At 33.7% G+C, this 27,480-nt stretch overlaps 1 long non-coding RNA gene across 1 annotated transcript; it reads left to right on the forward strand.

Annotated features, from left to right (window-relative positions):
• The first annotated feature begins 4,467 nt into the window (after positions 1-4,467).
• On the forward strand, positions 4,468-6,534 carry LOC116783344. The gene is made up of 3 exons (XR_004355636.1): positions 4,468-4,516; positions 5,564-5,726; positions 6,325-6,534. It is a non-coding gene; the product is annotated as an uncharacterized LOC116783344 (long non-coding RNA).
• The last annotated feature ends 20,946 nt before the right edge of the window (positions 6,535-27,480 follow it).

Genomic DNA, 27,480 nt, shown 5'->3' on the forward strand with positions numbered 1-27,480 from the left:
AGGGTCATGACTGAGTTTAACTTGAAACCTAATCAAACTAAATTCCTTGGTCCTAAGTAAACAACAAACTTGCAACATCAGCATATTTAGCAACTTTTAAGCAAGAACCCGCAATGCTCTAAGAGTGGGAAAAGACAGTCTTTTCCCAATTTCAAAGAAAAATTCAATAAATTAGTTGTTAAGTACAGCACCGTTGGAAAAACAAAGTACCAGAAAATCATAATTGTAAAATAATTTGAGTTCCCACATTAATAATACCACAGTATCTCATATAAGAAGCTTATTATGTGTGTGGGGGGGTGCCTTTAAAGAGGCTTTTGTTTGCTTGTTTGATTGTTTTTTTGGCTAAAACCTGGCATATGAAAACTGACAAGAATGAGGAATTGTAACTTGCCCAAATTTCCCAAAATGCTGATAAATGTCACATCACAGAAGAGTAGGGTAAATTCCCAATGAAGTCAGATACTAGAGAAACAGAAACAGTTGCAAGAACACAGATTCGAGAAGTACAGAGTGCCAAAATATAAGACTCTGTGTGTTATATCAATAGTGATAGCTGGAAAACAGGAATTACATTCTGCATGCAAGGAAGATAACTGTGACAGAAAGGATACAGTTTCACACTCTTCCTTGAAATCAGAAGTGCACTGTTTTCGGTGGAGCTTACTGGGACAGCTTTCTTAGGTAGAGGAAATAATCTTTTTGGACCAAAGTGAAAACGAGTAGCATATTTGGCATGCCAGTAGGGTCTTGGCTGAAAGAAGTTCATGCACTGTAAAGGAAAAGGTGGAAGACTGTTCCAATCAAACAGCGTAAGAGCGTGAACCTTATTTTCATGTGCTTTATTTAAATACCTCATTACTTCTTTGCTACAATGGGAGCCTTTTCTCACCCAGAAAAGCAATCCCAAAACTAATAATTTTAATACCAGTTTCACTTAAATTCCCTTGGAAAAGTTTCTTTTGAAGAATAGGAATTTTCTGACAAAAGATGTATTTTGCAAAAAAAATTACATCAAGCTCTACATTTCCAGTACCTCTACTACTTTCCGCAGATATATAATGCCAATTTTTCTAGAACTTTTTTTTCCAAAATAATTGTTTTATATCCTCAGTTCCACTCTGTCAACACACTTGGTAATAAAATAAAAAGAATAAAAAGAACGCTTAGCTCAATTTTCTACATTATTCTAGTAGTGTCCTTTGTAGAGGAAAGGTAAAATGTGAGGTGCATACTCTTACACAGATGTATATATATATATATGTGTGTATATATATATATGTATAAAAGAGCACAGGAAAAATATTACTATTTTCCAAGTACCTTTGAATCAGGGATGTGTAATTAATTTCCTCTTCCCTTGTTCTTGATTCTCTTTTGTGAGAGTCCAAGAACTGCAAAAAATTGCAGTAACTACAAATAAAATTTGAACTATTAGTTCCTTAGGTCTATGATTGAATCTTTGGTTAATTTCCTGGTCAGTGATAGACCTGTGGTTCTACGTCCAGGGGGAAAATCCGGGGGAAGGGTACTGTGCATATTCTTCTCCAGAATTTGTGACTTTTTGCCTCTGGCATTCAGGTTAGAATGTCCCTTCCGATTAAGGTCTACTGCAAAACTCCTGAGGATGTGACTGCACATTTCAAAAAGCAGAGAAAATGAATGTTACTTCAAATTAGTTCTCCACTTTCTGAGTTAAATATATGCTAGAATAATAAAGGGAACTGAGTTAAACACCTTTTCTTTTTATTTTAACACTAATTTGATATGCCTGAGTAGCACTGGGAATATAAAATATCATTAAAAAACCCCAAACAACAAACCATAATTATAAAAATGCTCTTTTAAAATTTCTGAGAATGCAATTTCTTGATTTTTGTTAAGCATTTTGAGCAAGTTTTCATTTACTGGAGGTTGAAGGCCTTAATGATCTGGGATGATCTCTCTTTTAGCAATTCCCCTTAGTAAAGCCTGTTTCTAATCTACTTTGTTGCTATTTCTCCTATTATGTAGCCCAATATGTAGACATGTTGGAATCTACAAACTGAAGGAGAACTACTTGTTAGCTCTGAAAAATTTTCAAATTTAGTGTGCATTGCATGTAATTTTTAAGGTGAAATAAAATGTTAATAATCTTCAGAATGTGTACTGATCATTAGCAATACTTGCATTTATCCCATATAAATACAAGCACATTTTCCCATATTTCAGAGGTGAAAATTCTAGGATCAGTTCAAACTTAAAATAAAGCTGATCTAAAATAGGAGAAAATATGGAGGCATTTCTTTCAGTTGGTGGTGTCAGTGGGATCTGAAGGCTCCAGACTATACTACTTTAAGTAATTAAATTAGTGTAGATGACAAGAAGAACTGCTTGTCATCTTTTCTATGTTGTTTGTAGACACAGGGAAAACACAGTCTGTCTTCAAAAAGCTTTTTCAGGTAATAATGTGTCTTTCTTCATGCAAATAAATGAAATACAATTCAGTTCTGAATAAAGACATGTCCATGTCAAAATTCCTTTTTCCCACATCATAAGAATCTTTTCAGTACACTTTTAAAGAAAAACAAATAACAATTTCCATCACTAGTCACTTTAAAAATAAAAACATTATTAGGAGTAAATACAGATATCACATATAACAAACAGAAGAATAAACTTAGGCATCCCTTAATGTGTAATCAATTTTGCTGATTTTTTTAACCCTCCCACAATCCAGTCTGAATTGGCCATGATCAAACTGGTGAGATAGGTCAAACACCAGTTGAGTATGATATAAACCAATACAGAAATTCCCAATAAACCATGTGCTGAAAATAAAAAATATCAAGTCAAGTCTGACTGATAAATATCACATTGTTACTACCTGAGGGAACTACAGAGGAACAGGCTAAGAGAGTTTGGTTTATGTTGACTTTAAAACAGAGCATAAACCCCATTTTAACTTGCTTTGCGTGATACATACATTATAAATTGAGGGGGGGGGGAGTGTCTCTGGTTTATGTTAATAATCTTTCATTTTTAAAACATTATATTTTTAACTTTTCTACTAGAATTTAAAATGAACTTAAGATTTGTCAGAATAATACTTCCACTAGTAGCTGCTAAAATATAATGCCAAGAGAGTTCTTGAACATATTTGGAAAAACTGTGTTGAACAACCTTAATGAACTTAAGTTAACTTCATTAGTTTTTCCCTTTTTTTAATTTTGATCTCTAACAATTGGGAAAATAAAACAAAGTATTTTACCATAAGTTATTCGACATAAGCCAGGTGCCTGTGAAAAATGAGAAGATTGGCTTCATTCACTTTTCATGTATAAACTTTTCCCAACTGAGGCCATTCTGTGTAAACGAGAAATATGAAGAAAATGTAAACCTTGTACAAAGTTTCTCAAGGGTACCTGGGATTTAGGCTTTCAGTTACTGAATGGTTCAGTAGACCACTGTACTATACCAGAAGGCACGTGAGAAAGTGTAGATTTTAGTGGATGACACAAACTCTCATAACTTAATTTTGTGAGGTTAGGTTAGAGTCCAATTTTTTTTTATTATTTGTACATGTGTTTTTATTTTTGAGGATGGTTCCTGTTTCAAATTAAATAATATCCAAATTTATTTTAACAAGATGATAGCATTTCTTTTTCTTATATATCGTTCTTATGCATTAGAACTTTAACTTTTTTTTCTTTTCTTTTCTGAGTAGAAGCTATCAGAGAAACTGGTGTTTCTCATGGGATTGCATTTCCATCTAAAATTTAAATAAGAAATCTGTTGAAAGAAGCCTGTCCTCATGGGAATTCTATTTCAACGTTTTGACTAAGTAGAATTGGCTGATTTGTTATAAAGTATTGAAATTCTGAGATTATTATATTTACTGGTTTTATGACATTTATTTTGTGTTTTTAGTCAATTGGTATAAGAGTAGAGAGCTATGTTTCTTTGGCAACTACCTTAATATCTAACTGTTTTCAAAGAATATTTAGAATATTGCACAAGAACACCACCAGTATCCTGACTTATGCAGAGTTTATATTTCAGTTGTGGGTTTTTCATAGAGTGTAATCTGACTAAAATGTGTTGCAAGTGCATGTTTTTATAACTGTTTACATCTTTTTCACATCCTTCTACTCCCCCTTCAAAAGATAGAAAAAGCGTAGAAAGAAAATGGAAGAAACAAACTTTCTATTATAAGTTTGTGGCAGTCTGAGCCACATTAGAAATCCAAAATCTAATTTCCAAGTTTCCCCTCCCCTTCCCACAATTTATCCTAGCACTGAAGAGGCTTCTACAGGGGAAGGGGAAGTGTTTACATTTATTTACACAAATAAATATACTGTACAAACTAAAAGCAACTATATATATATAGTATTACACTTCTATCAGTCCCTCCGCAGCTTCTCCTTTTAACTTTAGTCCAGGAAAAGCCTTTTCAGGTTGATAAGTAACCAGTGTCTCTTTGGTAACAGCTTCAGCTGTTTGTGGAAGTCCTTCCTTCCTCATGAAGTCCAAGAAGGTAGCTCTGAGTCCTTTCTCCTTGATCTTGTGTCATTTCTACTGTGTGATCTCTCTCTCTCAGTCTCATACCTCGGTTCTGTAGGCTGCTGTAGCGTAACTTATCAAGGTACACGTCCTCCAAGTCAGTTTAATTAATTCTGTTTTCCCTTAATTACATTTTATATTTTTTAAACAGAGTTTAACTTTATAGACTGGTACAATTCCAGGTAATTTTTTTTTTTTGAGAAAGGAAATGTATAGCAATTTTACTTGTAAATTAAAAACATCGTAACTCTGGTTTTATGGATGAATAGCAAAGGTTTCTTTATGATACAGTGATTGTACTTTCCTACTTTGTCTATTTGCAGCTTGAAAACATGAAAGAAAGCCACAGTTCTAAGAATAATGAATCACATTCATCTGGTTATTAAGCTTTTCAACTAATGAGCATCACACGATGTTAGAGAGAAATTTATTTTTGTTGCAGTTTCCTAACATGATGCCAGATGCTGCTAGTAAATATGATATTAGCTGAATATCAGCTCACACTTCTTGTCCTTGCCTGGATTTGTGCATCTTGTCTTATAGTTCTTTTCAGAAAAGAGCTCATGAGCATGCTATATTATTTATATATATATATCACTATATCTTACCAGAAAGGGCTAGAGAAGTAACAGAAAAGAGAGTTTAATTGTGAATGTCTAATGAAAAATAATTTTTGAGGAAGTATAGACTTCATCATATTTTACAAACAGAACAAACAAAATGAGTTATTGGAAGATTTCCTGTGGAAGGCAATAATTACAACAGATTCAGCCCTAAATTTTTCTTAGGGCACAGTAGTGTTTTAAATTAATAACATTTATACACTAAAGAACTAATAAAAAAGAAGAAAAATAAAAATAGTAATTTAAAGTAGATAATTTTCTTCATGAGGTATGAGGAAAATAAGAAATTTTCTTCCTTATACTATTGAAGAGTATTGAGATGTATTGGTTTAGCATGATGTGCTTCATTATTTCTCACATTTGTTCCTACCCTACTTAATCATATCTATTCATTACAGATCTGTTCACACTCTTTCCTTTGTGATGAGTCATGACAAGAGTGGCATGAATGTCCTGTATTCTTTGTTCTGTGGAGCTGTTGTAACATAAGCTGGATTTTTGCATTGTTATTTTATTACTTCACACCATTAAATAAATGTCACAAAGAAATAGGCTTACCCGGTAAGTTGTACTTCTAAAGAAATAATAAATACTCAAGAAAGTAAACCAATTTCTTTTCTAACAGGGTCTTTATCAAAATATTTGAACTAGCAAAAGTTGAGCTGTATTTGCTGCCAACACATCTTCACCACCTGAAGCAAGTACGTTTGTCCTGTAACGCACCTTCCAGGGTTTCAGCTGTCTGTGATCCAAATTCTGGTTTGGACATAGAACATCTGTGTAACTCTGGCTTAGACTTATGTTCACACGGAAGTGAGAAAAAGCAGAGACGAAATTTACAAGCTAGAGCCATGCAAAATAATAGAAATAAAAATGCAGATAAAGATGAGACAGTTTAGATAATAATAGAGAATATTTGAATACTAATAATAGTAGCTCAAGGATTCAAAATAAAAAATACTGGAAGGAAAATTCTGAGGGAGTCAGAAGAAGAATATGTCACCCAGATTGAACCCTTTAATTGGCTTACTGACCAAAAAGGACTTCAGTGTCTCAGAGGGATTAGAAGATGAGATCAACATTTAGCCTAATAGCTTGTTAGTCCTACCTGTCTCATCTGTGTACCATTTAGCAAATATGTGTTTTATACTCTTACCAGGTAAATATACTCGTTATGGCATCTGTTTGGGTACAGTTGACTGAAAAGAAGGGACAGAGGAAGAAAAGTTAACAGAAAGACAAATCCTATGCTCTTGTTAGTGTGATTCTTAACACGATGGTTGACTAAGCTGTAGGTATTTTCTCATATTTTAGAATGTTTCTTAATTTCTGTATTACAATTGATATTCTTAAACAAGCAACCACTCCTCAGTACTGTGATGTAATGTTAATGTTATCACAGTAAACTGTTAGTTTACTGTGAAAGTGCAACTTGGTTTTGTTTGCTTTTTTTTTGTTGTTTTAATACTGATGGTTTGTGTGTACAGATTTTAATATAGTTCTATGTATCAGAAACAAATTCAAATTCTATTCTACCAGAGTAGCACTTGTATTAATACTGATGTGATTTGGTAGCCTTCAAGGGAAGGAATTGTGAACTCTGACACACAGAAATAAGATGTGTTCTGTAACTTGAAACTTGGAATTTATCAGTTTATAAAAGATATGCATTCCACTAATGTGTTTGTTACAAGTATATATTTCACTTGCATAGATATTTAATTCTGTAAAACTATATTGATATTGTTTCATTATGAAGCATTCCATGCTACGTTGCTCTTTTGTGGTTCATGTAAAGTGTTTTCTGCTTTCATGTCGTATTTCACTGAAGTTTTAATGAGTGCATGATAACTTTGGTATAAATAAAATAGGAAAGTTGCAACAGATGAGGAAGGAAGCCATCATGGTCTGGTGTTACTGCAGGTTACTTATAACAGCAATCAGAATGTTGTTTTCTGGGGAGTAAAAACTGTAATTTTCCTAAGCAGGTATAGAAAATACAAAATTTGTTTGATACACTGCTTTATTTTTACTCCTTGAAAACAGAAGTGGTTGTTAAAATTCTCTATAGGCAAGAGAAATCATGGCAGCATAAATATTCATTCCCATTAAAGAAGTAAAAACAGTTCATATCCCTCAGTTGGGGGAGCACATTGTAAACCAAACTGAACTATGGTTGATTTGGTACAATCTGAAACTCATGTAAGGTTACAGTGGAACTGCCTGGGTAACAGGGAAATAATTAATGGGTGAGTTTTTTAACATTTTCTGCATTGTATGTTTTTTTCTCATTGATTTTGTTCACATCATAATAGTACACTAGGAAGTTCTGGAGATCTTGGGCCTGCAACTAAGACTTTACCTAAAACATATCTGTGAAAAATAATTAAATTTAGGAAAGAAAAATAAAGCAGGAATTCAATTAGACAACAGAAATTTTCTTCAGTATTCTATGTCATCGGCCAAAGAACTGAAAAGTTTAATTCTAGACGCCTTTACACCACAAACAACTTACAATAAAAGCTACACTTCTAGACAGGTAAATGACAGAGATTCAGTAAGTAGTTAGTGTTAGGATGTCACTGTAGCAAACCATCTCCTCAGTGATTGGATTTGATATCAAGATTGTGAACAATGGACAATGCTGTTCTAATGTCTTACTTTTCACACTGCCTTGTATTTTCAGGTCCAGACTGATAGTAACATGTTCTCTCTTAAGAATTTGTTGAAACTTACAGAAATGAATAAAACATATGTTATTGCTTCTAAGGAATATATATAATCTGGTCTGTGAGATGAGTATTAAGGTAAAATTTCACCTTTAACAGGTGTGGCTTTGTTCTCTCTAGAAAAAGATCTATTTAGACACCAGAGCAATCTTCCCAGCTGCTACTAATATCGCACTGCTTATAGGGAATAGTTTTTGCATTATTTATTTCATTCTACTTTCTTTACTTTTCTGCCATGTTTCTATTTCTCCTGGTTTTGTGAGTGTGTAACAAGGAACTGAAATATGTTTTCTGACATTTCCTGCTCCACCTCTTCAACCCTTTCCTCAGTACACCTATGCTATGCAAACACATTGTATTTATTTATACTTGCTAATTCCTTACTCTCTATGGTTTTTAAATATCTGCATGGAATACATGGAGTTTAAGAGGCTATACATATTTTCCTAGCCCATTATATTAAGACCAATTTGCATTGTATTTCTTCCTTTCTTAAAAGGTCAAAAATAAGATAGTCACTGACTTCACGGGAAAGCAAGCATCCTCTTGCACAATGCATAGTTATGCATACCAGAACAGATAGTAAACTTTGGAAAGTGAATTTAGAGACTAGATGATTAATCTTTCAACTTTTGAATGATGTGCCATGTACAATGCATCAGTGAAATGTGCTTCTCTGTTGCAGTCTGATATACCTGGTGTACTCTGACATTTCCTTCGTATATATGGGTGTTCATTTGAAAAGTATTGCTGGAGGTAGAATTACAGCTTTGAGGTTTAGATTGGTGACTGGTGAGACTTAAGTTTGGAATTTCAGTTTGATTGAGATGAGCATCTAAATGTTCACAGGCTTAGCTGAAGCTTATTAGGACTACACAAGCCCCTCGAGTCTGCAAAATCGGGTCAGAAATCTGGAAAGAGGATTTCTTGTCAGATTTTTTAGCAGTCTCAGTCTTAGAAAAAAATACCATGAGAACAGCTTTTCACAATATTTTGGCATCTCTGTGTCCAGCCCCAGACATAACATGGCACTGAAAAAACACCTAGAAGCATAACTCCTGCCTGAATTAAAATAAGGAATTTCTGTAAGTTTAAGAAGTGAGACAATTTTTGCCAGTTTCTGGGAATATTTTTGTCCCTCTCTTGAACTCGTTCTGCACTCTTTATCCAGGTTCTGGAGAGAAATGGTACACACATATTAGCCATTTCATTAAGGCAGTCATTGCTTTAGTCCTTGAGTAAACTCATCTTTTAATGTGATAAACAGCTACAGCTTTATCCTGCAGTTATTTCTTTAACAGCATGTGACAGTGTCAGTGGGACAGGCATGTTTTTCTCTAACAGCCACACCGCCATAAACATTTATGCTAAAATGTCATGAAGACATTTCATTTTCAATATTTTTTAATGTTCCACTCGAATTGCTAAGTCAAAAACAGGAAACAATGAATATTTCACTCAGCCCTTCTTCACCCAGATCGAGTTACTTTTCAATCAAGTAAAATAATTAAAAATAAAAACCATGTTTTGAATTTCAGAAGACTCTTATAGGATGATTAACTTTCACTAAGTTTTAGGGATATAGATTATGCACTTTCCACTACACACAGCATTCAAAGAAGAAGGACTTAATTCTGAACCCCACAACTCACAGAGATTTCCAGCAAGTATCTTCCTGTGGTCTGTATGATTCCTTTATTTACCTGAACCATCTCATTTCTGCTCTTCATTGTCTATTGTATGTTCCCAAACATATCTCTTTAGTAATTGTTATGAATATTATAATGTATTTTAATAACATAGGAGTTATAGAAAAAAAAATTGATTTGAAAATTGTACTTTTTTCATTAAGGACACAGAGATAAATTACATAATAGTTAGATTTAAAGAAAACAAATTTGAACCATAACCTCCTTAGATACTTTAGAAAGAATACTCCCAGATTAATCCCACAAATATTCAAAGGCAGAGGGTAGAAAAAAAAAGAAAAAAATATTGATCTGCAATATTCAGATACAAAAGCCTAGCATTTAGTTTAGGAATTATTCTTTTATACTGCCTAGCATCTAATTAATTATTTCAGTTATTAGAATTTGATATATAATAATATCAATTACAGTGCGATTTGAATAATAAACAGATTAAAACCCCCCAATATTTTACATTAAGTTACTTATTTTATATTTCATTTTATGAAACATGTAGCATTAATTGTTGTCAAATATCAAGATTATTGTTGAAGACAATATGTTATGAAGTTTATCTAAAATACTGTGTGTTAAATTCACATCCGTTGCTTGATAGCATATTCAAGATTTTATATCCCTATCTAGGAAAGAATACATACAATATACCATAACATCTGCAGCTTAGAAGAGAAGAGCTCATATTGGCATTTGAAAAAAGACATATATATTCCTTTAGTAAATAAGGAGCCAGTTGCCTATGAGAAAATCCTAATTTGTTACAACAAAGGAACCCATTAAAAAAGGATTTACCTTACTCATACAACTAAAGGAACCCAATGTTTCCTAACACAAAAAACATTGTCAAAAGAGCTGATTTATTTTGATAAAATTCGGGGTTAACTGAATCAAGAAAAGAGTGTATATATATTATGTTGAAAATCTGGATTTAAAGACTTTTCCATTTGACTAAAGAAGAGATCTTGCTGTGCTGTATAGTTAGGTAATGTATTAAAAGCATAGGGTTTGCTTCCTATATATATATCTTATACTTATCGATGCACATAATTATACTTTTCTTTCTTCGTGTACTGAAGCAGAGAAGAAGCTATGTACATTCTCTGAATATTTTACTAAGTTAACCTTTCTTTGATCATACTTCAGTGTAGAAAAATAAGTAGTAAAAAAGGAAGAAAGAAGGTATTGAGTAACTCTATATAGAAATTAGAAATATACATGAAATAAAAATATTAAGAATATTGCAAAAAGGAAAGACATAAGTATGACAGACTCAATGCTTATGGCAAGGATGTAGAAGTAGGCATTTTTCTTACCAAGCAAAAATTATGAAATTGATGGATTTTTTTTTTTTTAATCAAGAACTCAGAAAGAGTACATGGTAATTCCTTTATTATTTGAGATAGGAATGGTCATTAATTGCTCCTTCAGGCAATCCTAACCAGTCCCTACAAAATCTTTACAAATACTTCAGAAGTAATTTTCAGTGAGCAATTTTTGATAATCATAATACACCATTTAAAATTTGATTCATGGTTAAAGAGGAAAAAGAAAGAGTATGAATATATTGACAAATATTAAAAAAATAATTAAATCAGAAGAGAAAGGTGCGAGGAGGAAGGAAGAAAAAATCACAGTTTCCATGAGAATGTTCAGACATCCTGCAAGACTCACAGATCCACAAAAAGACATTTTTAGATAATTTCTCAATTAGCCAAAAAGCTAATTCTTACATAAAAGAGAAAGGAGGAAAAAAACCCAAAAACAAACCACTATGTCTAATAAATTAATTGGATAAATAAAAGAAACCAGCATAATTAGTTCTTAATTTTTCCCTTCTTAAAAACACTAATACAACTGAAGAATCCATCTAATTTGATTTCTGAACAAAACCTAAGAATCCCTCTAGTAGCTTTCATGAGAACACCTGAATTTTTGCAGGAAGATCAGAAAAAATGGAGCAAACAACGTGTTAAATAAGGCACTAGAAATGCAAACCCATACATGCAAAAATGCAAAAACATAGAACTGTTGTATATAATTTCCAAGATAAGCATGGGATAAAAAATGGTGAAGGATTTGAAGACAAAAACTGCTATTACTTTTACTCATGACTGTCTTAATGAGATTGTATATGAGAACAGAACACTGTAACTGAAGAATACCACAGCTTCTTGCTATCTCTAAACTGCATTATTCTATATTATCTATTTTCAAACAATAAGTTCTCTTGTCTCAAACTTTCACTTAGTCAATTTTGGTATTCCAAAAGACATTTGAAAAAAGAGGCTACGTTCATGCTACCAGTTACGGTGAATTCAAACTTGAATTTCTTTAGTCTGTCTGAGTTTTCTCCAGTATATATCTGGGAGGCTGTCAAGTACAACTCTATGTTCAAGGTAGGGTTCACTTAGATCAGGTTGCTCAAATTGGTTTTGCACGGAATATCTCCATAGAAGGAGATTTCAGTGCCTCTCTGAGCAGTCTGTTTCTTTTTACTTCATTCACTGCAGTTTTCCCTCCCCCACATATGTAATTAGTATTTCCATTGGTTCAACTTGCGTTCATTCCATTTTTCCTGTCTTTACGTACTTCTGAAAAGATTCTGACTCTGTCTTCCCTGGCACGGTAGATGAATACAGTAGTGACTGTGGAGAAAACTTAATTGTTAAACAACATAAGATACAAGCATAAGAATAAAGTAGCAAATACTGTCAGTGTGCAGCTTAGTTCAAAATTACTCATGCTTTAGGAATAACAAATGTTAATGGAGGATGACTTTCAATTGTTAAACCTCAACTGGGTAAGACAAGAGGAGGGGAAGGGAAATGTGTAACACCTAAAAAAAATATAATATGATAATACAAGCAAGCATGAAGTTAGTGAAAAATGGATTAAGAGTTCTTTAATTTCTAGGCCTCTGTAACATTTATAAAACTTTATAAGTAATTTTCCTAAAACCAGACATAATTGTCAGATAAAAAAATAGACAATGAGAAAGAACTAATTCAAAGTATTTTATTTTTTGTACAGTGTTGAAAAAAGCAATTGAAAATGGCTGCTGAAAATGTTAAATGTGTCAAATGTTTTCAACTGACTAGAAATTATCTAACAGAAACCTACAGTCCTGTAGTCCATTTTCTCTTTGCTAATAGCCTCATAGTAATACGTTTCAATAATCTCTTTTAATGGTGTATATGTAATATTTAAATGGTAATATTAAGACTATTCAAAAAGAGAATTGCATGTTTTGATGATGACACATAACCCTTCATTTATTCAATACTTGAGTACTCTGAGTAATTTGTAAGGGAATATATTGCTCATAATTGTGAATCAAAGTATATTGCAGATGAGAGTGTGGACCTGAAAGTCAAGATAAACACAGGTGGGAATTTTATTTTGGAGAACTCAGAGAGCACATCAAAATGTTGTGCAGTTAAGAATAATGATAATAATAAATTTTTTCTAAGTGTGTAAATTAAATTGGAAGGACAGGCCTTATTTTCTTCTATCATGTCCACATGCTCAACTGTTCTTTTACAATCTGTGACTTCAGTCATAACTCACAACTTCGGCATCATGTAAGCCTTGCAACATGCTGATAATACTTCCCCAGGAAAAAATTCTTCAAAGGTTTAAAAAAAAACAACTTCTGGAAGAAATGAACTGAATGAAGTATCATCTTTTTTCAGGAAGCAGAATTTTATCTGGAATTAGCCAAACATAAGCAGAAGAGTCCAACTATGAGACTGGTGTTGATGGCATTTAAGGCCACTTCTTCAATAACAATTTAGAACACAAGAGATTTTCTGGCCACTTCTTCAATAACAATTTAGGGCACAAGAGATTTTCCTTGCAGATTTGCTTTGCATCTACATTTCAGGTATAACAAAATAGAACCGAGGTAGCAGTGCAAACTGGGAAACCATCAAAACCAACACCCTTGCTTATATATAGGGCTCTGTTGCTTCTAGAAACTGTTTTGAATTTCACTGTCAGTAAAGAGGCAATGAAGACCTGCAGTTCTAAAATATTAATGGATGACTTCTAATGAAATCCCTTTCTTTACCCCTTTGCATTATTCCATGAAGCAGTGCACAAACACTCTATAAGCACATATACTAGATACATAAAGCTACATTATACTAGCAATATTCGCAATGAGCAATTCATACAGTAAGATGACACACTGCATTATCCAAGTGATAATTCAAGGATACTAAGGGCATAATTCAGTATCAATGAGATTAATATTTTGTCTTTGTACATTGTACATTGTCTTGTGTTATTTTGTTAATGAAATATAATTAGCTGAACCTTTGGAACACAAAACTTGCTGAGTTCATGGGAGGTAGAGCATGATTAAAAGAAAATGAGATCCAGAGTCATGGAAAACCATATGAATTAGAGAACAAAAGTATTTCATTGCAGCTGTCAGCATGTGAGAACAATAACCTGACTATCGGTATTATAGTAAAATCATCAAAAGTTCACATATAAAAAAGCCATAAAAGTCTGTATAATCATTTTATAGCACTTGTATTATGATTAGAAATATGCAGGTGTTAAAATATTAGTAAGTTTTGACATTGTATTACTACTCCTTAAGAATAGTTTTAGGAGCCTTAGATTTTCTGGGCTGATGCAGAGAAGATTGTGTTACTCACTCACATATGTTAAAAATTAGTCCCTGTGCCAAGGTCAGAGTTAAAAACATCATGTATATTGAATTTACTCAAATGTTCATAAAGAAGTCTTGCCAGGTCTACAGTCCCATCCATTTTCAGAAAAAAAAAAGGAGAGTAAAAAATTGGATAGATATCCACATCCAGAGAATGATAGTGAGTGGAGTTAAATCCAGCTGGTGACTGGTCACAAGTGTTGTTCCCTAGGGCTCAGTACTGGGGCCAGTCTTATGCAATATCTTTATCAACAATCTGGATAAGGAGATCCAGTGCACTCACTCAATTTACAGAGGACATGAAGTTAGGCAAGAGTGCTGATCTGCTGGAAGGTAGGAAGGCCAGAGGGGTCTGAATAGGCTGTGTTGATGGGCCAAGGCCAATGGTATGAAATTCGACAAGGGCAAGTGCCCCCTCCTATGGAGAATATGGGCACTGAAAGAAATGAGGCTGCACACATACAGTTCAATTTCGGGACTTGTCCACCAATCTTTCTGGTGTTCCCCTTTTATTAGGGTTCCTTTGTAAACAACACCTGATGTTTGTTTTTTAGTTAACCCAAATTCACAGGATCATCCTAAACTGGTGCCTTGATCCCACACCTTCACCTTGCACCATGTGGTAGCTGTGTTCAACCATGAGAGAAAAACACATGCTACCATGCAGACCATTCAAAGTGGTTTTCCACTTTGAGAAACAGCACTCTCTTAATCAAGAAAGCAAAAATATTCCTTTTTGATCCTAATTATCTGAATGCAGCTGCTGTTGGCTTAACTTGTTCCCACATCTCCCCCTTTTTTGTTTTAACAAGAAGAGTTCACTACAAAGAGGGTCAAGATGCAGGTCTCACGGCAGGGTCACCAAACATGGGCGCTGGAGGAGAAAATGAGGCTGCACACACACAGTTCAATTTTGCAACTTGTCCACCAATCTTTCTGGTGTTCCCCTTTTATTAGGGTTCCTTTGTAAACAACACGTGGTGTTTGTCTTTTAGTTAACCCAAATTCCCAGGATCATCCTAAACTAGTACCTTGATCCCACATCTTCACCTCGCATCATGTGGTAGCTGTGTTCAGCCACGAGAGAAAAACACACACTATCATGTAGGCTGTTTAAAGTGTTTTTCCACTTTGAGAAACAGTACTCTCACCAGTCAAGGCCAAAACACTCCTTTTTGATCCTAATTACCTGAACGCAGCTACTGCTGGCTTAACTTGATCTCACACCTTCCTGAACTGAGGTCACAACAACCCCATCCGATGCTAAAGGGTTGGGACAGAGTGGCTGGAAAGATGCCTGGCGGAGAAGGAGTTCACTCTGTACACTTAGATTTGGTGGTACTGGTTGACAGAGAGTGACATATGCCCAGGTAGCCAGCAAGGCCCCTGGCATCCCGGTCTATAATAGCAGAAATAGTGTGGTCAGCAGGACTACATCCTCCTGTACTGATGAGGCTGCACCTCAAATCCTGCATGCAGTCACTACAAGAAAGACATTGAGGCACTGGAGAGTGTCCAAATAAGAGCAAAAAAAATTGGCTCTGAAATATTAATGGTTTGACAGAAAGATTGATTTCAGCTTTTAGTAAGACTGTATAGATGACATTCATCAAAATGGTTTAGAAACATAATTTTTACTTGTCTCTAAGCTTCAGTAAGCTTGTTATGTTTGTCAACACATCTAATTTTACCTTTGTTTTACTAACAAACTTGCTTTTTTTTCTTCAGCGTGGTTTCCAGTGACTTTAAGTTATGTCTTTACCACCTTAAAACTCAGTTACTGTAATTTACTAGACTGCACCTGAATGTGAATTACTCAGAATGCAGTTGTCCATATACAAAATAAAATAGTAAGGACAGAAAATAATTAGAAAAAGAGAGGAAAAAAGCCAAACAAAAAAACCCAACAAAAACCCCCAACCAAACAAAAAAGCACACGAAAAAATCAAAATCATTGCCAACAAAAGAATACCTGAATATAATAATATGTATTATTTCTCAGAACACATCTTTTCCCTTATTAGCAGTGGGTTTACAAACTCAGTGTATATGCTATGTAAGAAAATGGATGTAAAAACCTATGCTCCTATAGAAGATAACGTAATTTATGTTTCAGTTATGTAATGAGTACATCAGATGAAGTCATCTGCCCAGGGTAACCAAATGTGTTTTATAACCACATTTGTTTAATGTATATATGGACACAGTATAGCACAGCACATTTAGTTGTCATGAATTCATTTTTAGATGTATTTTTATGTGGAACAGTTTCATGTTTATCCTAAAGAATAATTCAACTTGTTCTCAGAACCCTTAAGATTTTGGATTAGCTGTGTATTTTTTCATGCCTTTTTATATATATTTTGTATGACTTGTAAGAAAACCTTGAGTCTTATATTGATTTTATTAAAGGATTATAGCTCATCCAACTTCAAAGTTGTTATCTTGGATCTCTAAAATTTCTGAAATGTCATGCCAAGTTTTGGAAAAAAACTGCAACATAATCCCACATCAGAAACAGCCTTGTCTGCCCTGCTCTAAAACGAATTTGGATGCTATCAGAATGCTGGTAATTTACCCACTCTCAGAATAAGCATATCTAAAAGTAATAATGACTTACAGCAAAACAAATATTTAAATCAGAAAATAATTTTTGTTCTTGCTTTGTTCAATTTTTATCTTTCGTGCCTTTCACTTTTCTACTGAAATAAAATAACTTCTAAACTTGGATATTTTATTTTCATGTTTAAACAGATGGTTAATAAAAGTTTATGCAACTCAAACATCTCACCTAACCATTAATCTTCATTTCAGAGCAAGCACTGAACATTAGTTGACAAAATTCTATGGGGACTTTTTGAAAGAAAATCCCAGATACCTTGTCTCCTTTAACTTATAAAGTTAACTTTTACTTTATCCTGCTGCAGCTTTACTTTCTAAAACAAAGCAGAAAAGGAAGGACAAGGAAAGGGTGAGAGCAGGCAGGCAGTGGAGGAAGTACAGATGGAGGTGAAGCAAAAAATTCCAGCAAACCAATACTGATTGTGACTTTTAACTTGTCATGATATATCAAATCTATAATATCTGGTCTTTCTTTTCATTCCAGTGAAGCCCCTCCTAAGAAAGAACACCATCTACAAATTCTGATAAAGCTTTGCAACTTTGGATATGGTAATAACAAGAACCAAAAGCCTTCTGAAACTCATTTCTACACTATAAATATGTGTTTTGAAATTCAGACATTTAAGTATGACATTTCGATAAGATAGCTATAAAGTATGCATACTAATTTTGGGAGTCAGACTGAAAAGGAAATTATTGTAAGAAAATTCTGTAACTTAAGTCCATGGAAATTATTAACTTTTTCTTGCCTGAAAAAAAAGGCATAGTTCACATAACCTTGTTTTTAGTTTTCTGTGCCAAACCCCCCCCAGTTTTCAGGGAATTACAGACAGTATTTTGGTTTTCATTTTTAGATTTGCAATAGAACTCTTTTGCTAAGTATGACTTGGAAGATTATTTTGATTGAATTCTTGATCCATTATTACTTTACCATGATTTTAACATTTTGTCCCAATTAATGACTTTATTTCTCTACATGAAATGGAAGAGGTACTTCATGTTTGTGCAGCCTAAGCTCAAAGTTCATTAACTAACAGATCACTAATAATGACCTTTTTCCTCAATTTCTTGTAGGACATCTTAAAGTCTTGGTGAGCTCCACAGAAACCTGAAACCCATTTAGCATCATAGGTTAGCAATTCACAGAAGACTGGCAGACATTGTACCAACCATGCAGATATACGTCTATAAGAAGAAAACAACAAGAGCTACATCAAAATACTTTCTGTATTTGGATAATGCAGAAATTCAAAGTCTGAGATTATTGAATGTTAATGTAAGAGACGTGGATCTTTCAGCAGCTCAGCATTTCAGCTCATGGCTGAAACAGGTTTCTGGTTTTCATCAAAAAGTAAATGCCACACAGACCACAAAGTTTCGCAAGATTGAATTCCTCATCCTACTTGTAGTGTTTGGAAGGAATAACAGGTTTACTACTTTTTTTATAGGTTTCCCAGAAGTTCCTCTTCAGCTGCTTTGCCACAGTCTGCGTGCAGCATTGAAAAATGTATTCTAGATGTCCCTTAATAATGACATCCATGGGGACAATATTGAAGAAATTAAAGGGTTCTACTGACTTTGAGCTGACCTAGGCCTAGAAACTGAAAACAGAACCACAAAATTATGTATTGCCAGGTTTTTTATTTCTTCTTATTCTTGTCTGGAATAGTTACTCTAGATATCCTTTTGCTTTAGAGTGTAAAAGAAGGGAGTAATGAAGGTGAAATACAATATTTGATAGCAGATCTTCCAAAACTGGGAGAAGCCAATCCAATCTTTGGAGTAGCTGCATATTTATAACAGTATCTTCTTATTTCTTATAAAACAAGCAGTGGTAAAAGTTTATCAAGTCTATTCTTTCTTGAAAAATATTGTCTAAATATTAATTAAACATGAACCTTGTTTAGTGGTACTTCAAAATCCTTATCAACTCATGGAATCAGAGTCCAATAAGAAAAAAAAGTCCTTAACACAATTTTTGGGAGGGTTGTGTTTGTTTTCTTTTTTTACTGTTTTTGCTAGGAATATACATTATTTTAGACTCATTTCATCTTGCTGATACATGTAACAGTAAATAAAATAAATTTAAATAGAATTGGCAGCTAGCTTTTTAACACTTGAAAGGTATCAGCTTGATCATCTCCAGAAAGCATTTTTGGTAGCAGCACACAATTAGAATTACTGTCTTGTGCTGCTGTGTAGTTTGGAAAATCTGAAGTATTAACATACTATAATTTGCAAAAAATATAAATTTGTTACCAAAGCAAAATATTAGTGCTATATATCAAAACCACTGTGAAAATTTCTCCATTAAATGGTATGTGTAGGTTGATGGAGGTATGATGATAAGAAAGAGATACAGTTTGTTTCACATTACATACTGCTCAGAAGGCACTGGGGTTTTAACAGACTCCTCTGAGCCCCATTTCTAGATTTATGCTCTCATCCATGACTTGAATTTGGAGTGATTCGTATCCCACAGTCTGCAGATTTAAATGCACTACATTTGCAAAATAGTTGTACTACAACAAACCAGCTTTCAGAGATGGGTAAATTAGTTCCTCCTGTTTTGTTGATGTTGTTTTAATATCTGATGTGGAACTTAAGTCTGACATTTTACATGACTGCTTGTCTAAAAATTTGCTTCTATTAATATAATTGTTCTGCATTATAAAAAACGTGATTGAATAAGAACACTTTTGGTTTTAATGTCGTTTTTCATTCATTTTTAAATGAAATATAAAAAAAAATTAGTAAATAGCCAGAGTAAAACTTAATACTATGCATTTTGGTAACCTAATTACTTTTGTTATATTATGCAAGTTTCTTGCATAATTGTTCTTTTTCTTGTAATCTTTCAAGTTATCAAGGGACCTGAACTGGCATTTCCTGAAGCAAGATGGATGCCTACCATTGCTGTGAAACTACAGAGGCATTTAACAGATCAACCATTGTGTGGATAAGAATAAGTAGATCCTCTCTGTTTGCAAGACTGATGTGTAAAAAAATGAATTAATATACTTCCCTGAATGGATATCCTTTAGCATAAATTAATTAGTGTACTTGGTCAGTTAAATAAGTGATAGCTAATTATACTAGCTTGTTTATTGGTATTCATGAGAATCAAAAGCAAGACCGCAAAACCAACTTTGTACTGGCTGTTTTGTCCTGGATTTATCCAGCACCTGAGACTGAAAAGACTACACACTCCTTGCCTATTGGTGTCAAGGACATGACTGATTTTTTATTTTTATTAACATAATCTGTGGATCTTTACTAAAACTGTCAACTTAAAACAGCAATGAAATTAATATATGTATTTTATATGTGGGTGTATATACTTACATTAAAAAATTGCTGAAGAAAAGTTTTATATTATATATTTATAATATATAATTTTATTTTTTCTACACATACACAGTAAATGCTAATCCGTCTATTTCTTGCAATTAAAATGCCCTATCTGCAATCTGAAAAAAACTTTGTGGTAAAAGCAGGGGCTAATTCTTACACATATTCAGTGGTATCAGTGGACTATTTATCAAGGTACAAAACAGTAAAATCATGAGCTATTATAAAGGTGCAGACATTCAGGATTCACAGAGAAATGCAGAACCAGCATTTCCAAGAAAATGCATATATCCTCCAATACACAACATACATTCGGTCTGCATTTACATTATATAAATTTTATCTTCAAGTAGGATGTTCTCAATAGTCAGCATTTTATATATATACATGTATATCCCAGAACAAGATTTCTTGACAGGAAATAATTTTATTCTTTCTTTTACTCTGTATAGCAAAAAAAAAAAAAATTCTGATGCTTGTTAGACTAATTAATATTTAAAAAAAAATATAAACATGAAGTTTTTAGATATGGCCTTTATGAACAGTATCTGGAGATACAGACAATGCTAGTAAATAAATGCAAACCCTTAGTAAATATTATATCCAGAAAATTAAACTATTTTCCCCAATTCCTCATGTTCAGGCAGAATTTCCTATGCATCAGTTTCTGCCTGTTGAATCTTGTCCTATTGTTTGGCACAACTGAGAAAAGCCTGGCTCCATCCTCTTGGCACCCTCCCTTATATACTTATATACATTGATAAGACCTCCTTTTAGTAGTCTTTTCTTGAAGCTAAACAGGCCCAACTACCTCATCCTATCCTTGTAAGACAGTTGCTCCAATTTCTTTAATCTTCACAGCCCTCCGATGGACTCACTCCAGTAGCTCCATGTCTCTCTTGGACTGAGGAGCCCAGAATAGGATACAGCACTGCAGATGCAGGGGCAAGATCACCTCCTCGACATGCTGGCAATGCTCTTCCTAATGCATTCCAGGATACCACTGTACCCAGGGGACTCACTATAGTATCATCAGCAAAATAGAATCTGAGCAGCAGAGTTTTCATGCAGTGTGTATGTATGATAAATAAAATTATGATCATAGTGTCAGTGCCCAGAGTACACCTACAGGCTCTATAATCTGTTTTCTGCCCTGTCAGGAAATTTTTCTAATCTTCCCGTCAAAATGTTCCAAATTTTGAAAACTTTTTTTAATGCTACTAAAAAATAATTAAAAGCATTTACAAAACTTTCTGCTAAACTTAGTCAAAATTAAGGATGTCTTTTAAACCTTCCATCTAATCCCATTGAAAAGTACAGAAATTGTTTCAGAACATGTTTTTCACAAGTTTGAGGGCTGCAGTTTCAAAATCACTGGCCTTTAGGTTAGTTAATGTTTTTAGTTTGCTTGTGGACAAACACTCTCAGCATAAACACCACCACAATTGGCAGTCTTGATGACTGCCTCAGCAGGACAGCTAGAGAGTTAATGGACGTGAACGCTGAAATGGTTCAAGTTGAGAAGTACAGATCTATCCCATTGGTAGAGCACTTCTATTTTTTCATACTGCTACAGATGGAATCTTTTATTAGAGTTACAGGGAAGAGCTTCTTCCTTGATTTTGTCTTAACCAGAGAAAATAAACAATTGTAGGGACAGGAAAAGAATTTTCTGGCTACTGTTTTTCTGTGGTAAATGATATATTAGTAATGTAATTGCTAAACGCTAAAGTGTTTTTGAATCATAGCCTATGGCATACAATATGATATATTTGGATAATAATCCTATGTTAACTTCTTTTATATACAACAAATCTCACATAGTCAGAACTTAAAAAGTAGGTATAAGATGTAGCACAAAATGAACAAGAACATTTTAGAAAGAAGTAATTTGATGTAGCTTTCCATGTCACACTAGGTCTGAACATAAGCCTTCTCTGTGCAACCCAGAAGCTTTAAGCAGAAATGCTTGATGTGTGTGTGGGGCAGCTGAAGGCAAAACATATAGTGCCTGAGGCAATCAGCAGTATCTCTGAATCCTCTTGAATATTTCCGAAAATGCAACAATTCAAAAGTGTGTTATGGAAACTTATGTGAAGTTTGGTCCAGTCAGAAGAGTAAAAGGTGGTGTTATCTCGCTTCTACATGATATTCAGAATTACATTTGTTACACAATGGGCAAAGGATGGACAAAGCAATCTCATGCCTCGGATGAAGTATCTGGGAAAGAAAAATATTTATCATCTCAGTTACTTCTACACCAGATGAGACCTCAGAGCACATTACTGAATAAAAAGGTTCTTAACATTGTCTTTTTTCTCCACTGAGCACTCACAAAATTAGTCAAGGAGCTAAAAAGTGGAAGCATGGTTCTTTGTTCTGTACTGTAACATTAGGCTGGTCACTGACATTACTTTTAGAAATGAATAGGATTCTGAATAACAGAGATTTCCTTCCTTCCTTCCTTTCTTGCTTTCCTTCCTTCCTTGCTTTCCTTCCTTCCTTTCCTTCCTGTCTTCTGGATGGCAAGGGACAAGGCCACTACCTCAGTTTCAACTCAGGACTCTCCTGTCCAGTTGCTGGAACTCAGCCTTATGTCTCCATGCTCTGGAGAAATACAAAGAAACCTATTATACCAGATATGCCTTGTATGAGATGTTTTTGAATTGAGAGAACATTGTTAGAGGAAAATTACAAATCAGAATTTAAATTATGTCATTTGTTTCTTAGTCTTTTACCTAAGCTAAATTGTAAAGGGAGAGAGAGAGCTGAGGGGGAAAGACAACAAAACCAAACCAAACCAAACCAAAAAACTAGAAACAAAATAAGACAGAAAGCAAGAAAAGAAGATAAGGAAAGCTCTTTTATTCCAACCTACATCTTTCTGTAATCAGTTGTATTTTTAGAACAGAATCCCATTGGCTTCCAGAAACATTTTATGGATGGTAAACAGTAGAAGGGAAGAACTCAGGGTAAGAAGTGTAAGGGTTTATTACTAGAAAACTTGAATCCACTGAAACCATTCAGTTTTCACAAATAGAAAGAAGATATCAGTATATCTCTAAACAGTATAGATAGCAAGATGGTAAATGGTTATTGAAAAGAGTTTTCAGGAGTATGGAAGACATTACAGTGGTACAGGAAGTTGTTTCTTCTAGTATGTTGTACACTGTTTCTTTAATAGAATTCACAATCAAAATAAAAGAGCATCTAAAACTCACAAGTATAAAACCTCCATTTATTGACATTTAGGACTTTGGGGATCTGTCAGAACTTGTTTAGAACTATGAAAGTATTTTAAAAATGGTTTTGGTGTCTCTTCCTCCTCTAAAAAATATAACATGGAGCAATCTCCTTTACCTTTCAGCCAAAACCTAAAAGAGAACTAGAAGTCTTGCAGCACAAGAATGAACACTTTTGAGGGGCTGAGGACATAGAATCATAGAATTATAGAATCATTAATGTTGGAAAAGACATCCAAGATCACAAGTCCAACCTTTGACTTAATACCACCATGCCCACTAGAGATATTCAGTCCCAACTGAAACTCACATGACCAGGTTCCTGAAAACATTTCCCAGGAGATCATAATTTTGTCAGAAAGGGAGTGAAATTAATATTGCATTTTTAAAAAATAGATTTTGATGTGCAATTGCGCAAAAGTGTTTTCAGTTTAAGATTTTTCTTAGATATTTAAGTAATACTAAGAATTTCCTTAAGCAGATAGAAACCCCCTAAGAATTGCTCCTGGTCCCTGATGTCAAGGACATAAGTCCTCACTGTAAGTTTAGAGCTCGTTTCAGCTGTCTGAAAAACCTTTATGGAAATGATAATCTTTACCTGATTAGAAGTTATTTGAAGTTGAGCAGTGTTGATCAAGTACTTCTTAGGTCTTTATTAAAAAAAAAATATTAATATGCTTTTAATATGTATGATTTCCTAATGTTTGTTCTCTCTTGCTATATTCTTTCTTCATAAAGAGAAAAATCCTAAGTTGCCATACTTATATAATCTATTCACATTTGAATTACTAGTAAACTCTTTGTTGTCAAATGCAATCCCATAATTGCTCAGAACATCAGAAAAAGATGCTATACATTTTTTACAGAAATCAAATCTAACAAGCAGAAGTAGCATGAAGTTTGTCAACACACTCTGAAAGATAGTTTTTCACTAGTGAAGAGGGTATTTTTGTCAGCATTTACAGCATTAAGGAATGGCAAAAGATTATCCAAAGAAGAATTCTATTTTCACCCCAAGGCTTAAAGATTTCAGTGGCAAAGTGTTCTCTATTTTTCTTTTATTACATGACAGAACATCTAACTTTCCTTTCCCTACTCCATGTTATATCCAGAATTAACTGTAAGGAAGCTTTCTAGAAATTATACATTTTGAACATAAAGTTCAGCTTTCAGGACTTCAGGTCAAGTGAAACAATAAAGAACTCAAACCCCTCAAGTTACAGGGTCTTATGGGAAAATTTCAGGAAATATTAATAACTGCTGGCAGAGTTATTTTTTCTTTACTATAGCAAAATTTTTTAAGTAGTGGACGTTCCTAAGTATGTATTTTTACAGTGTTTATACAACAGATACCTTTCATTATTGCAAGCTGAATAAATTTTTAAAATACAATAAACAAACAAATAATAACAAATGAGGAGTGTACAGGGATAAAAACAAATATAAAGTCCTATGAAGTTATTTTTAATCCTATGATATCTAAAATTGCCTTTTAAACAGTGGTGTAACATTCAGGAAACCTACAAAAACCACTTAAAGGTTAATGAGATTCTCAAGGCTGAATTGTATGCAAGTATTCTGTTTGCTGTGGAAGAATCTATCAAAGCCTATGCAAGCATATTTAAACTTGCAAGGTGAAAAATGACAGTATTCTGTGCAAATGAGCTTACAATGCTTAAATTCAGTTTTAACGGTTAGATGTAATTGAACTCTATTTTCTCTTTTTCAGTTGGACTGCTGATGATCCTCAATGACCACTTCTGGCACAGATTAGGTTTCCTGTAAAAGATGAGCATCTGAAATTAAGTCAGCAAAATCAAATGCTGTAATTTAGTTTTATCTCATTATTAAAGATATAACAAGGATTATATTACATGCTATTATTGCTTTATGTCATGTTATAGAACATTATGGTCCATCAGTGCACGGGTAATCTCCATCAGGAAAGGACATAGTAATGGTAATGTACCTCTGGATAAAAGACCAGCTTTTGGAATTTCCTGAAGGCCAAAACTGTATGAAGAAATTTTTGACAGATGGAAAACTATAACAGAAATGTTCAGGTATATATAATAGCAAACAATTTTCCTCAATTTTTTTTTTTTAAAGGGGAAAAAGAAGACAGTTTTCACAGATTTGTTTTTATCCTACAAAATATTTTATGTAGCCATGGAATACAGAACTGAGCTAATGAAATGTTTTAACCGATTCAGTTGCATTCTTCCCTTACACTTTTTGAAATATGCTCTTACCAACACCCTGCTGTTCCAGTGTTAAATCACTGAAGAAAACCATACATACTGGGCAAAAACAAAAAATGGAAGAGAAAGAAAAAGGGAAATTTAAGCTAAAAGTAATGAAAATAAAGATGGTTTTGAGAGATGGACATTACTGAACTTTTTTTGAAACTGAATCCTGCAACACAGATGCAGTCAAAGGATGAGCTCTGACAGGGAAATATTTGTCAACTTGCTACTTGTAATATGTAGTTTATATATGATTTTTGTATTTAGGGATACAAAGCTAAAAATTACTTTGATGAAAGTAATCCCTGCTAGAAACAAAACAATACATCTTTCAGCTGAAAAAAATATGAATACTTCCATTATCAATAACCCCGTGAATAACTATCCAGCTAGACATTCAAGTTTTAGGTTCGTAGTGACTAAAATCTCATTTGATAAGGACAGTTTAACCTCAGCAGTTTGCAGAGTCTTTTTACTCACAGAAGATATTCAGAATTAATATATGGAAAACAAATTACATATATTAATAAGCTACCAGTCTTCAGGTCTCTCAGAAGTATGAATAGATCTAGGAATAACAATTACTGAAGGTACTAGCCCCAGGGACAAAGAGTCAGCATTTAATATAACTGAGCTTATACAGGATTTAATGTTTTAACCTGTCTCATATTTATGCTTAAATTAAGAGTTTGAAGAATTATTGGACATGACTTAATACAGAAAAGACAGGGTTAGAGAAATGCCCACGCATATGTCAAATGGCATTGATTGGATGTGCATATTTTGTCTCCTTGTTTAGTATACCAGGCTTGATTTACTGACTAAAATTAGATAATTTGTGCTCCCTACAATATCCAAGTCGTGTTCATGTGGCTGAGAGCTCCAGGGGATGTACTTGAGGAGTGGCAGTGAAAGGCCAGATGGGGTACCCCACATTTAGATAGCTGAACCAAACCTATATGCTGCACGAAGAAACCTACAACTGGTTACAACCTGGAAATTAATTTCACTGTTACTACTCTTCCTGTTTCTTACAAGTGTTAGGAGATTACTGAAGATAAACCCTAAGAAACATACTAGAACTTAAGAGAGTAATCAGGAACATTATTGCTCTAGAAATGTTGATAAACTCTGCTTTATCTACTGATATAACTGAAACAGAGCTTAGACTGAAGTAAAATTACGTAAGAATTTAATTAAATTATATTATAAAGGATGTGGAAGAGAAGGATCAGAAAGTAATTCTGAGTAAATAATTTCAAAAGATAACATAAATGGATGCTAGCTTACAGGGGTCTCTAGGAGGCCTGAATATTAACAACACTGAGGTCCACAGAAAGAAACTAAAATTCAGATAGTTTTTTACTATAGAAAGAGGAGCAAGCGAGGAAAAGGTGAAGCAAACCACATGACTGGAGCTATGCAACAACCATCCCACCAGGTAGACCTGCCTCTGATCAAAGCAATTTGGAGCAGTAAAATAAACCCGTAGCATCAACCATACTAAATTATGTCTGACTTGCTCTGGTGTTGACAAAGGGGTATTCTGAAGGGGGCAGTGGAGAGATTGAAATTCCTATAACAAAACTTCATGTTTATTTATTTTAATTATTGGAAAAACAGGATAAAAGGCATAAAATTATTCAATTTGTAATAAGTGTCAGTTGAAATGCAACCACTGTCAGGTTGCCAAGATAAAAAAATCAAATCCAACCAGTATAACCACAAATAAACAGTT

This window comes from Chiroxiphia lanceolata, chromosome 2 (assembly GCF_009829145.1).
Source record: "Chiroxiphia lanceolata isolate bChiLan1 chromosome 2, bChiLan1.pri, whole genome shotgun sequence".
Classification (NCBI taxonomy): domain Eukaryota; kingdom Metazoa; phylum Chordata; class Aves; order Passeriformes; family Pipridae; genus Chiroxiphia; species Chiroxiphia lanceolata.